Consider the following 13,210-nt stretch of genomic DNA (forward strand, 5'->3'; position numbering starts at 1 on the left):
GGACCCACATCTGTGAAATCGAAAGAGAAAGTGACAACTCAGTGACCATACACTGGGTGAAAAGGATAGACAGTAGAGAGGTAGTAGTGTTAAAGTACATGTAGTAGGCAGGTTTGTCTTCTTACCTGTGTCTCACTGGAAGTATTGCAGGATAACCGAGTTCCTGTTGTCGATATCCTCTTCTTCTGCTTCCTCGTCTTCACTGTCCACAGGCTCCACAGCTGCCACAACACCTCCATCTGGAAGATCCTCCTGCAGGAAAGGCACCTGTCGTCGCAAAGCTAAGTTGTGAAGCATACAGCAGGCCACGATAATCTGGCACACCTTCTTTGGTGAGTAGAATAGGGAATCACCTGTCATATGGAGGCACCTGAACCTGGCCTTCAGGAGGCCGAAGGTCCGCTCTATAATCCTAGTTCGCCCATGGGCCTCATTGTAGCGTTCCTCTGCCCTTGTCCTGGGATTCCTCACTGGGGTCAGTAGCCATGACAGGTTGGGGTAACCAGAGTCACCTGCAAATGGCGAGGGACAACTGTTAGACAAACACTAACCTGTAGGGATATCCCCAGACCCGGACAACTATTCCCACTGACTTGCTCACCTAATAGCCACAGACGGTGTCTCTGGAGTTGACCCATCACATAAGGGATGCTGCTATTAAGCAGGATGTAAGCGTCATGCACTGAGCCAGGGAATTTAGCATTAACATGGGAGATGTATTGGTCTGCCAAACACACCATCTGCACATTCATCGAATGATACCTCTTCCGGTTCTGGTACTCCTGTTCACTCCTGCGTGGGGGGACCAAGGCCACATGTGTCCCATCAATGGCAACTATGATGTTGGGGATATGTCCCAGGGCATAGAAGTCACCTTTCACTGTAGGCAAATCTTCCACCTGAGGGAAAACGATGTAGCTCCGCATGTGTTTCAGCAGGGCAGACAACACTCTGGACAACACGTTGGAAAACATAGGCTGGGACATCCCTGATGCTTTGATCACTGTAGTATGAAAATACCCACTTGCAAGGAAATGGAGTACTGACAGCACCTGCACTAGAGGGGGGATTCCTGTGGGATGGCGGATAGCTGACATCAGGTCTGGCTCCAACTGGGCACACAGTTCCAGGATTGTGGCACGATCAAGCCTGTAGGTGATGATCACATGTCTTTCCTCCATTGTCGACAGGTCCACCAGCGGTCTGTACACGGGAGGATGCCGCCATCTCCTCACATGTCCCAGCGGACGGTGCCTATGAAGGACAACAGCGAACACAGAGTCAACCAACTCAGAGGTACGTAACACAGCTTATTCAGAAAACAATTCATAACCCAAATTTTGCCTGTATGAGTGTTGAGGCAAGGCCAAGGTATGTGTGACATAGTTAAAATAAAGCCATGTGGGCCCCTCAAATGGTGGCTGCCCGACCTGTAAAGTGGGACAATGGGATGTGAGGTAACTGCGCTGGCCTTGTACACTGTCGCCATAGGCGGTCGGAGACCATGGCGCAATTCTGCATTGGTTAACATTGGACCCTATGGGTCTCAGGAGCCAATGACAATGTATGCCGGCGGTGACGGTACGCACCGCCGCGGACGTGACTGCCATTTTCTATCTGTTCAATCACTCTATACCTGATCTTCGACAGGAGAGGACCTACACTGCAAGTGCTGCTGTGACCTCAGTCTGGAAGAGACAATGGCTCATGCGTCTGGGGAAAGGGCCCCTGCCTTCAGCACAGAGGAGTTGGAGAAACTCGTGGATGGGGTCCTCCCCCAGTTCATGCTACTCTATGGTCCTCCAGACAAACAGGTAAGTACACTGGGAGCATGCTGTATGGGCAATGCCTGTGTGGAGTGGTTCGGATGAAAGATAGGGGTGGGGATAAAGATGCGTGCATGAAACGACGGAGAGTGCATGTGCCACATGGCAAGGATGGGGATGCGGGCCAATGACTATGACGGTGCAGTGGGTAATAACTTCTCTTTTTCCCCTGTACAATTCATGTAGGTCAGCGCTCACCAGAAGAAGGATATTTGGCGTGCCATCGCCAAGGACGTCCGGACCCTGGGGGTCTATCACGGAGCACCCACTGCCGTAAGAGATGGGAGGACATTCACCGCTGGAGCAAGAAGACGGCGGAGGCCCAGCTGGGGATGGCCTCCCAACGTGGGAGGGGTGACCATCGCACTGTGACCCCCCTGATGTTCATGATCCTGGCGGTGGCGTACCCAGAGTTGGACGGGCACTTGAGGGCATCACAGCAGCAACAAGGGGGTGAGTATACACTCATTCTGCTGATTCAGCGTGCAGTGGAGGTGTCTGGGTTGGGGAGGTGGGCTGTGTGTTTTCCTAGGCCAGGGCGAGTGTGCTAGTTAAGTCCCCTTTTTCAGGCAGACCCTGTGGTACCCCACCCCACCTGGGTACAGTGCCAACCACACCTAGTCAGGCTCCTGTGACATCCATGTGTGCAGATATCGGCCATAGCCTTGTAGGCCATGTCCCAGGGATTGTATAGTGTACCCCAAGTGCGCGGCGTAGTGCAGGGGGCTTCTGTGTCTGTTGTGTCCGCCAACGGTAGCGGTGATGCATGCAATGAACCTGTCTTTCTTCTGTCTTCCCCCCTTTTTGTGGTCTCCCTGTACATGTGTGCATTAGCATCATCAGGCGGAGGAGCAGTGGCACCGGAGCAGGAGGGAGCTGCATCCCACATGGCCCTGAAGGGCGAGACAATGGAGTCTGAAGCCACCAGTGGGACGGAGGGTGAGGGGAGCTCCACGGCGGGGACCGGAGCTGACACCAGTGATACGGTCTTGTCCTCTGATGGGAGCTCCCATGTAGTGGCGGCCCCATCTGTGCCCCCCGCATCTACAGGTACAGCCACCACCCCCCCTCCAGACCCGCCCTCCCAGCAGCCCCTCAGCCTTTGCCCCATGCCCGCTCACCCAGGAGGGTGGGCACTTCGCCCCAGGCACCTCAGGCCCTGCCCGAGTCACCCCTGCTGCCCTCAGTGAGGAGGCCATTGACCTCCTCAGGTCCCTCACTGTTGGGCAGTCTACCATTTTGAATGCCATCCAGGGTGTAGAAAGGCAGTTGCAACAAACCAATGCATTCCTGGAGGGCATTCATTCTGGTCAGGCAACCCTTCAGTGAGCTTTTCAGACTCTGGCCTCAGCACTGATGGCAGCCATTGTCCCTGTCTCTAGCCTCCCCCCTCCAACTTCCTTCACCAGACCCAATCTCCTGTACCTCAGCCTATCCAAAGCACACCATCAGACCAGTATGCAGACACCTCAACACACAAAGGAAGCTCAGGTAAACATAATCACCACACATCCCACAGGCACTCACGCAAGCATCACACACGTGCAGACATAGCAACATCCACTGCCTCCACTGTGTCCCCCTCCTCCTCGTCTCCCTCCTCTCTCTCAGTCTCGTCTCCACTCACAGCTGCATGCACTACATCTACAGCCACTACTTCTATCATCAGCACACCTACCACCACATCCCGCTCACGTGCACTCACCATCCCCACTACCATTCACACATCCACTGTGTCCTCTCCCAGTGTGTCTGTGACACCACCTCCCAAGGTACACAAATGCAGCCACACACCCATCCACCTCACGACAGCCTTCATCGCATGCACCTTCACCCAAAGTCACCAAACGGACACCTCCTACAACCACAACCTCTTCATCCACTCCCAAACCCGCTCCAGCTACTTTTCCTGGCCACCCTTGACCTCTTTCCCTCACCTCCTCCACCCCTTCAGTCTCCTAGGGCCCGACTCTCCAGGTCCCAACCTAGCACCTCAGCCACAACAGCGGCGGGACCAGTGGTGCCAGTAGTCACCGGGGGGCACAAGAAACCCGGCAAGTCTGGGAAGAGCAGCACGGCGGAGAACACCGCCATCAGACCCGCTGCCCAGGATCCGGCCAGCAGCAGGCCTAGACAGGACCGCAAGCAGCAGCCCAGCAGGCCCAGACGGGACCGCCAGCACCAGCCCCGCTGGCCCAGACAGGACCGCCAGCACCAGCCCCGCTGGCCCAGACCGGACCGCCAGCACCACCCCGCTGGCCCAGACAGGACCACCAGCACCAGCCCGCTGGCCCAGACAGGACCACCAGCACCAGCCCTGCTGGCCCAGACAGGACCGCCAGCACCAGCCCCGCAGGCCCAGACAGGACCGCCAGCAGCTAAGTCGCTGCCAAGGACACCGCCGCCACCAGCACCACTGCCAAGGACACCGCCGCCACAAGCACCGCTGCACAGGACACCGCTGCAACAAGCACTGCTGAACAGGACACTGCTGCCACAAGCACCGCTGCCAAGGACACCACCGCCTCCAGCACCGCTGCCAAGGACACCGCCGCCACGAGCACCGCTGCCAAGGACACCGCCGCCACCAGCACCGCTGCACAGGACACCACCACAAAAAGCACCGCTGAATAGGACACCGCAACCACAAGCACCGCTGCCAAGGACACTGCCGCCACAAGCACCGCTGGCCCATGAGCACCAAGAGCACTGACGCTACTGAGTCCGCCACGAGCAGGATGGAGCACTCTGGGCACCAAGCCCCCTACAGAACCAGTGGAGAAAAGCATCCACTCACAGAGTCCTTGGCAGGATGAAGCACTCTGGGTACCAAACCCCCTTCAGAACCAGTGGAGAAAAGCATCCACTCACACAGTCCTTGGCAGGATGAAGCGCTCTGGGCACCAAGCCCCCTCCAAAACCAGTGGAGATTGACATCCACTACCTCTGTCCTTGGCAGGATGAGGCACTCTGGGCACAATGCCCCCTCCAGAACCAGTGGAGACTGTTATCCACTTGAGAGACTGTGGCTTTGCACTCCCCAGGATTGTACAGTGGGCAAACCCCCCACTGTAAAGACTTGTGAGACTGTGGCTTTGCACTCCCCATGATTGAACAGTGGGCAAACCACCCACTGTAGAGACTTGTGAGACTGTGGCTTTGCACTCCCCAGGATTGTACAGTGGGCAAACCACCCACTGTAGAGACTTGTGAAACTGTGGCTTTGCACTCCCCAGGATTGTACAGTGGGCAACCCACCCACTATAGAGACTTGTGAGACTGTGGATTTGCACTTCCCAGGATTGTACAGTGGGCAAACTACCCACCGTAGAAACTTGTGAGATTGTGGATTTGCACTCCCCAGGATTGAACAGTGGGCATATGGCCCCCCTTGTGGATTTGGCATCGTGCACTCAACCGGCTGAGGTGCACCCCCTTTCCCTTCGCCCTGAGGTGCCTATTTTATTTCTATCTGATGCCCCTGCAGTGTTCTCTCCGTCATGTTCGGGTACCTTGTGTGGGCCTCGCCCATGCAGTGTGGGCCCAGTGTTCCAAGGACTTAAATGGTGCAATACCTGGACTTCTATTCTTGGTGTATATATTTGTTTATAGTGTATATATATTTTTGCGTACTGGATTTTAATAGATTACAATGGTTACACTCATTTCCTTGTGTCTTTGCATTCTTCCGGGGTGGTTGGGGGGGTGTAACTGTGATGTATCATGCTGTATTAGTGTGTGTGTTGTCGTGGGTGAGGGTGGGGGTAGGGGTGTTGCGTGTTACGTGTGTGTGTCCCTGTTTTTTCCCTCCCCTGTGTCATAGGTGCAGTACTCACCGTGGTCTTCGCCGCCGGCGTTCATGCTCCTGGTAGAGGAGCAAGAAGATCAAGGCTGGAAATATGTGAAGCTCTGGTTCCATGGCGTACTGGTTCCTCGTGGGGTGTGTAGAGGTGAGCGTTTTCCCTTCGAAGTCCAGTTTCCGCCGTGTTTTTGATCGCAGTGAATCCGCCCCGGAAAAGGTGGCGGATTGGTAGGTTGTGATACTGTGGGCGTTACATTGTCTCCCGCCTGTCTGTTGGCGGTGACCGCTGCGCTGTTTATTTGTACCGCCGTGGCGGTCGGAGTATTAAAGTGGTTGTCTTTGTTGGCGGTTTCTGCCACGGTCGTGATTCAATTTTTTTTCCGCCGGCCTGTTGGTGGTCTTACCGCCGCTTTAACACCAACCGCCAGGGTTGTAATGACCACCTATATCTAAACCACTCTCACATTCACCAGATCTAGCAAAGCATAGTTCATCCTGGAAATCAGTACCACTAGAATACCCACACAAAGAATGGACCATGTATGTCACAGGAAGTGGTATCAGCTCCACATAAAAACAAGTGTAAATTGCCCAGATTCCAAGGATGAGAAGGAAATATTGATAAAGATAAGTCACTAGCACTTTCAAAAAAATATTGGCTTTAGCAAGAAAATATCACTGGTTTGCGATAAACAAACTACCCATTGTGGAGATGTAGGAATAGTGAGAGACACCACAAATTATGGTAAGTGATCAGAATCTGCATTAGACTGTGCTTGCTAATAAGAGCTTTCTAGTCATGCTACACTGCCAGCTTGGTACTGTGGAGAAGACCTGCTTGTTTACAGTGACACTGACTTGTGGACTTGCATATTCACTATAACCTCATCCTAAAGGACCAAGCCCTATGAAGGCATGATCTTTTATCTCATAAACAATCTAACACTAAATTGCATTAGCCTGCCACACCTATAAACACTGTAGCAGCAAATCTATCCCATTTTGTTTTGTGTAATGATACAGTACATCACAAACTGGGCAGTATCGCTGCAGTGGGTAAGTGTGGAAAGAACAAGACCAGCCATACACAGGCAGGTTAACAACTTGACAACTTTTTTTCTATTGAAGTACTGCAGCTCATTTAGTGATTGAACTGATAAAAGCAGCTCATCATTCAAATGTTTGGAAATAATTTTTTTGGTTGTGGTGTGACAGATTTATATACTTCTATAAAAAGCTGAAATATTTAAGTAATGAAGAATCAAGCAGGATTAAACGAAACAGCCCTTATTTTAAGGAAAAATACATAGTTGCAGGACGGTTCAGAGAAGAAATGAGCACGCAATTTCTACAAGTTGGCAAGTAGGTGCACATCAATCTGTGGTACTGACCAAACATAAAACAATTGATTCAAGTTGACAAGTTTAACATATATTCATTGGTCTATGTACTTTCACAAACATGCAGCAATAAGTGGAATCTGAACTGGGACTTAGCTATGAGTGGTAGGCAAACAAGTCTTCTGAGTGATTTCATTGGGTAAAATAATATTCCATGTATAGTAAGAATCTAGGCCATATATAGGGTACATGTGACAATTGAATTGCATTTTGATTCTGCCTGCCATCCACGCTTCAACCACATGTTCCAAAAATTAAAGACAGCACATTAACTTGTGATGTAAAACAGGAGAAACAGATATCCTTCAAGTATTTGAATGGAACAGAATGAAATCAGAAAAGCTGGGATCAATTCCAGTTTGCACACAACCATATTGTATTATCCTAGGCAAATCTCTCTCTTGTGTTTAATTTAGAGGGCTAACATGTTGCTGAATGAATTCTATGAAGGCAAGGTGCAGGGTGTCTAAGGCAGGTGTAGGGGCTCAGGAACAAAATACCTACTTTCCGGCTGCTCACCTTTATAAATGGTATTCAATCAGAGGTGGGCAATCTACTGAAAGCTTGAGCGAAGTTCAAGCAAGGTGGCTGGCTCTGGCTCACTTCAGGTCTTGTTTAGCCCTCAAGCTTAATATGAGCCAAGCTTTCATGTGGCTTCTGCCTGGAACCATGCTCTAACTTTGTGCACTGAGAAATGAAGAAAAAGCAGCAACGTTTAACAGAATAAAATACCCATCTAGAGGCTAAACTGCACAATGTGCAACAAGAAAACTAATGATCATTGGTAGCTGCTGTGCTCACCAGTTATGTGATCCTAGGAAAATATTTTATTTGATTTAGCCTAATTTTTCTTTACCACCACATACGAGAGCACCTTCATATAGATGAGTTCAGGATGTGCACTGTTCAAAAGCCACTTAAATTTGATTTAATAGACTACAGTGTTGCTTCATTTATAAGAAGAATCTGGGCCATTTTTAGGATAAACATGACAACTGACTTGCTCCTTAGTTTATTAATGCCATAGTAACTTGGTTAGGTGTGGGCGGGAATGTTTACAAGATCATGTTTAAAAAACATCACTTTCAATCAATGCAGTGATATAATTTGATTTACTAAGGTGAAACATTTCTGCATGCTAAATGCACTTCTTTGACTTTGTAGACAACTTTCCATATTCTAACATGATGTTTATTGCATGATTTACATGTCAGCATTTGCCAGGGCTTGGCTCATGCATGGGTTCATAGGGTTAAGCCAGAGTCTTTGCTCAGCTCTGTCTGGGCTTGTATTGTTAATTTGTTAGTTTGTCCATTAATGTGTTCAACAAATGTGGATCTTCCATTTTCTTGGCAGTGTACATTCTTGGAGAATAGGAGGGTGAACATTATTCTACATTCTTCCTAATGATTTCTTTCAGGCTTCTGGCACTAGGAATGCTAGGAAAAATCACAGGGCAGGCATGAGGCCATCATGAAACCATCTTCCAGGCTTGGTACCGCTCCTTGTGTGATCCTTACAGCAATGCTGGGATTGGTAAACCTTTACTCTACGAACCCATAAATTGTGATTTCAGGTGTGACAATAAAAAGGAGGTGGGGTAAAGAGAAACAGACTCATGGAAAATCATCTCACAGCCAACGTATACATTTAGGGGCCTATTCACAGGAAAGTCACACAGTGCAGAACAGCAAGTCAGCTTGCTGCACTGAATGACAGGGAAGGGGCAGGAATACACTGCATTTAAGGCAATAGAAAGCATTCCTGCCTTTTCCCCTGCACCGGTACCCTTTTGGCAGCCTAGCACCATCACAGGCACTCTTACACCATGGTGCAAGGGTGCCTGTGTTGCATGCAGGATTGTTTTTGTGCAGGAAGGGACACCTTTCTCCACAAAAACAACCCTGAGAGCCATATTCCTCTCTCCATGTGTGTTGCAGAATGCAGCACACATAGAAAGAGGAAGTAACAAGGAGAGATAAAGATATTTCTTCTCGTTATGCCTCACCTCAGAAGGCATATAGTTTTGGTGCGTTTCAGGTCTACCAGCTCTAGTAAATCTGGGAATGGGTCAAAAACCATGGGAGTTGCATGGGAACACCCACACAACGACTATGGAATGCCTTCCCAGGGCAGAGTAAGGCAATGCAGTGATTTGTGCTGCATTGCCTCAATCCAGATTTATAGAGCCTCTCAGGGCCATGCAAAGTGGTTTTGTGTGGCTTCTTAAATCACATGTAAGATGCGCGTTACTCTTGCACCAAGTTGCATGGTCGAACCCTGTCATATAATTCCAGTGGCCTTGCCTTCATTGTCCTATGTAACACATCCTGTACATTGAGTTGCACGCTTGTATGATTTATTGTCAATGTATAATATGTGCATGTGATGTAAACTGCTGTGATACCCCACATTCAGAGGATTTGCACTATAAAAGATTTACATTTTATAAAAATTATGATGTTTACATTTTTATTCATGTAACTACCCATACAGACCAACACATCTGACTGTGCAGTGCATTCTACTCTCTTTTATATAGGGTTGAACAAGGTCAAAAGCTTGGTTCCAAATCGTAGTTCCTCTTAGGTACTTGTGAGACAGTAACAAGAGGCAAGCCTTTGTTTCCCCTCCAAGGCTCTGGCATCTAGGGGATATGCTCAAAATAACTCCCATTAAGCTCAACTGAAAATTACTTTTTCGAGCTGATTTTGTCACTTGAATGGACTATTCAGGTAGTATTTTCACTGCAAGATGCATGTAGCATAACTATCTGTAATTTTGTGTAATGCTTCAATAATTTTGCCTAATTACACTACTCAAAATTATTCAAGTTATGCCCACTGCTTGGTAAAAGTTTGTGGCGTAGAGTGGAGTGGTGTGCAGTGGTGTAGAGTGGAGTAGAGTGGCATAGCGTAGAGTGGTGTAGAATGTTGTATGGTGATGTAGAGGGGGCTGTCGTAGAATGACATGAAGTGTAGTGTTGTAAAGTTGAATGTTGTAGAGTGGAGTGTCGTATTGTGGAGTAGAGTGCAGTGTTGAAGAGTGGAGATGCACAGATAGGAGGGTCTCAGAGTGGAGAAGCATGGAAGGACATTGCGTGGAGTGGATTAAAGTTTGTACAGTGGAGTACAGTGCCAACGGGTGGACTAGAGTTGCATAGAGTGGAGTGGCATAGAGTGAAGAAGAGTGAAGTAGCATAGAGCATAGTGCATTTGAACAGATTATGGGGGTCATTACAACCCTGGCGGTCTTTGACCGACAGGGCTGTTTTGAAGGAAGCACCGCCAACAGGCTGGCGGTGCTTCCAGGGGCATTACGACTGCAGTGGAAGCACCGCGGTCGCACCACCGGGACCGGTGGTTTCCTGCCACATTGGTCCCAGCGGTTTCCCGCCACATTGGTCCCGGCGGTTTAAATCCCCCAGGGCAGCCTGCTTGCAGCGCTGCCCAGGGGATTACGAGTCCCCCTCCCACCAGCCTTTTCATGGCAGTAAGAACCGCCATGAAAAGGCTGGTGGAAAGGGGAGTCATGGGGCCCCAGTGCAGGGGCCCCCTGCCACGGCCCCATGGAGCTTTTCACTGTCTGCTATGCAGACAGTGAAAATCGCGACAGGTGCAACTACGCCCGTCACACAGCCGCAACACCGCCGGCTCACGTGTTGCGGCCAAAATCCCCGCCGACCCAGCGGGGATCTCATAATAGACCCTGCGGGAGTGCGGCTGCATTGGCGCCCGCCCGGCGGTTCAAATTTGCGGACGCCGGTTGCCGCCCACCAAGGTTGTAATTAGGGCCATAGAGTTTTACTGATAAAAATATACAGCACACAAATGATAATGTTTGAAAATGGCAACATCAACTGTAATGTTATTTGTATTGATTGTATTAAAATATTTGTTTTCTCCACATTTCAGAATTACAAAAAATGTAATTCATTTGTGCTTTACTAATTCTGTATATTTAGAAATATATGTACAGTTCATTTACAGACATTTCATTTTTGTAGTGTGCTAGATAAAAAAACAAAAACAAAATACAGCGTTTCCTCTCACATGGGTACCTAGCAGGATTGTTGAAGTCAGAGAATGAAATGTAAACAGCAAGCTCCCTCTGAAGACAGAGCCTGACATTGGACCTCTGTCATTGAATGCCAAGCAAATGTGACAAGATAAGAACAAAATGGAAAGGTCTGTTTATAGAAAGTGAACACTCATGGAGCAGTGCAAGGCTCAATGGTGAATGGGCTATGCTCCACGTCAGCAATGAACACATGCTGGGCAACCTAAAGCAAATAAATCCAGCAAATAGAAAGCAAGCAAATGTGAGCTACATACTACAAAGCCAGTGGTAATCATTGGGTTAATATACTCTCAGGGAAGCTTTTAGAATGTCTTCAAGATGTCTTTGCAAACCAGACAGCTGTGCTCTCACATTTAAATAGAGAAGAACGGGAGCAGTCATAACAGGTAGGCGGGGAAGTCTCGATACGAATACGAGATTAATCCTGTTGGCACTGACTTGAAGGGGCACATGGTTATTGAGAGCAATACAAAGACCGGGTATGAAATAATGGTCCTGCAAAGCGAGCTTAACTTTGAGACATAACGTGGGGTGCATGACGCGCCTCGGGAACAAGCGTACTCATGGTGATTTGCACTATATAGTGTGAACACGGCAGTGGCATGTATGAGTGACAGCGACAGTGCCATGATATAAACGTAGGATTATTAACAACGGTCCTGAACCGGACGGGACATAATTGTTTTGAGCATTTTAAAAGATCGTCTTTTAGTTATTACTTTTGGGCAGCAATCTCATTTAACGCAATAGTGGTCAAATCGATTAGCATAAAAATTAATAACTAAGATAAATGAGACAATGATAATAATATTTAGGATAAATACATTTAACATTTCTAATACTTTAGACAGTTGGACTACAGCCATTGGTGTATACTTTGGGCCAACCTAATTTGGATCAATAATGCATGTTAATCAGAGAAGCTTACTTGGAAAAAAGTAACCATTTGATGTATTCAGGTCAGTCTTGTTGAATTTATTGGGCACTATTCACATGGATATGTGTGGGGATAAAAAGACTTTGCCATGCTTTGTTAAGATTGGGTTCACTAGATTGATTTGAGCACTATTCACATTTAATGCTTTCAGATGTTGGGCACATAACCACTTCAACATATATACTTTGTTACTATTTTCAAATAACATGTAAGTATGAAATAGCACTTATGCATTATCTATTTACAACCAGCTTGACATTATTCAACTAATACCCACATAACAATGCATGTTTATTGATACCAATAACACAATTAGTTTATATTCTGAACCTAATGATTGTTGTGTTATATAATATTACAGCCCTGATGAAGTCTAAGGGGAGCTATCCGTGACGAAACACGTGTTGGCTGGACTGACAAATATCTTAGGCTGGATTGAGGAATATCCTATTGTTATTTGGTGCAGATTCATTGTGGAATTAATTTGACATGGATTGGATTAGCAACTAATTATTTTTTACTGGACTCTATTTGTACTCACATGACTTGAGCTGATGCCAGTTGGGCATATATTTGAATTTGATAAACAACTAAAATAAATATGTTATTAAATGTTGCAACAATGTTCTTTAATTTGTGATCTTACTTAGTGTTAGTGACTGGTTTGATGTGTGCCTGGTGAATATTAAACTGCAGGCTTATCAGCAAATTTCTGCTGATAGACAGGGTCTTTTGAAGGTATTCACCCTGACCAGTGCACCTTAGGAGCTATTCATATTTGGAATTAAGGATAGGTAGCGCCAATAAACTCATTGAATACTTTCCTAAATACCTCAACATAGCTCTGTAATCATGTCTCAGACATGCCACTGCAGTGTCTGTGTGTGCAGTTTTACACTGTAAATTCGACTTGGCAAGTGTACCCACTTGCCAGGCCTAGACCTTCCCTTTTCTTACATGTAAGATACCCCTAGGGTAGGCCATAGGTAGCCCCAAGGGCAGGGTGTAGTATGTGGTTAAGGTAGGCCATACAGTAATGTGTTTTATATGTCCTGACAGTGAAATACTGCTAAATTTGTTTTTCACTGTTGCAAGGCCTGTACCCCTCATGGGTTAACATGGGGGATACCTTTAAATATGATTAAAGTGTAGATTCTCTTTGGGA

This window comes from Pleurodeles waltl, chromosome 6 (genome assembly GCF_031143425.1).
Source record: "Pleurodeles waltl isolate 20211129_DDA chromosome 6, aPleWal1.hap1.20221129, whole genome shotgun sequence".
NCBI lineage: Eukaryota > Metazoa > Chordata > Amphibia > Caudata > Salamandridae > Pleurodeles > Pleurodeles waltl.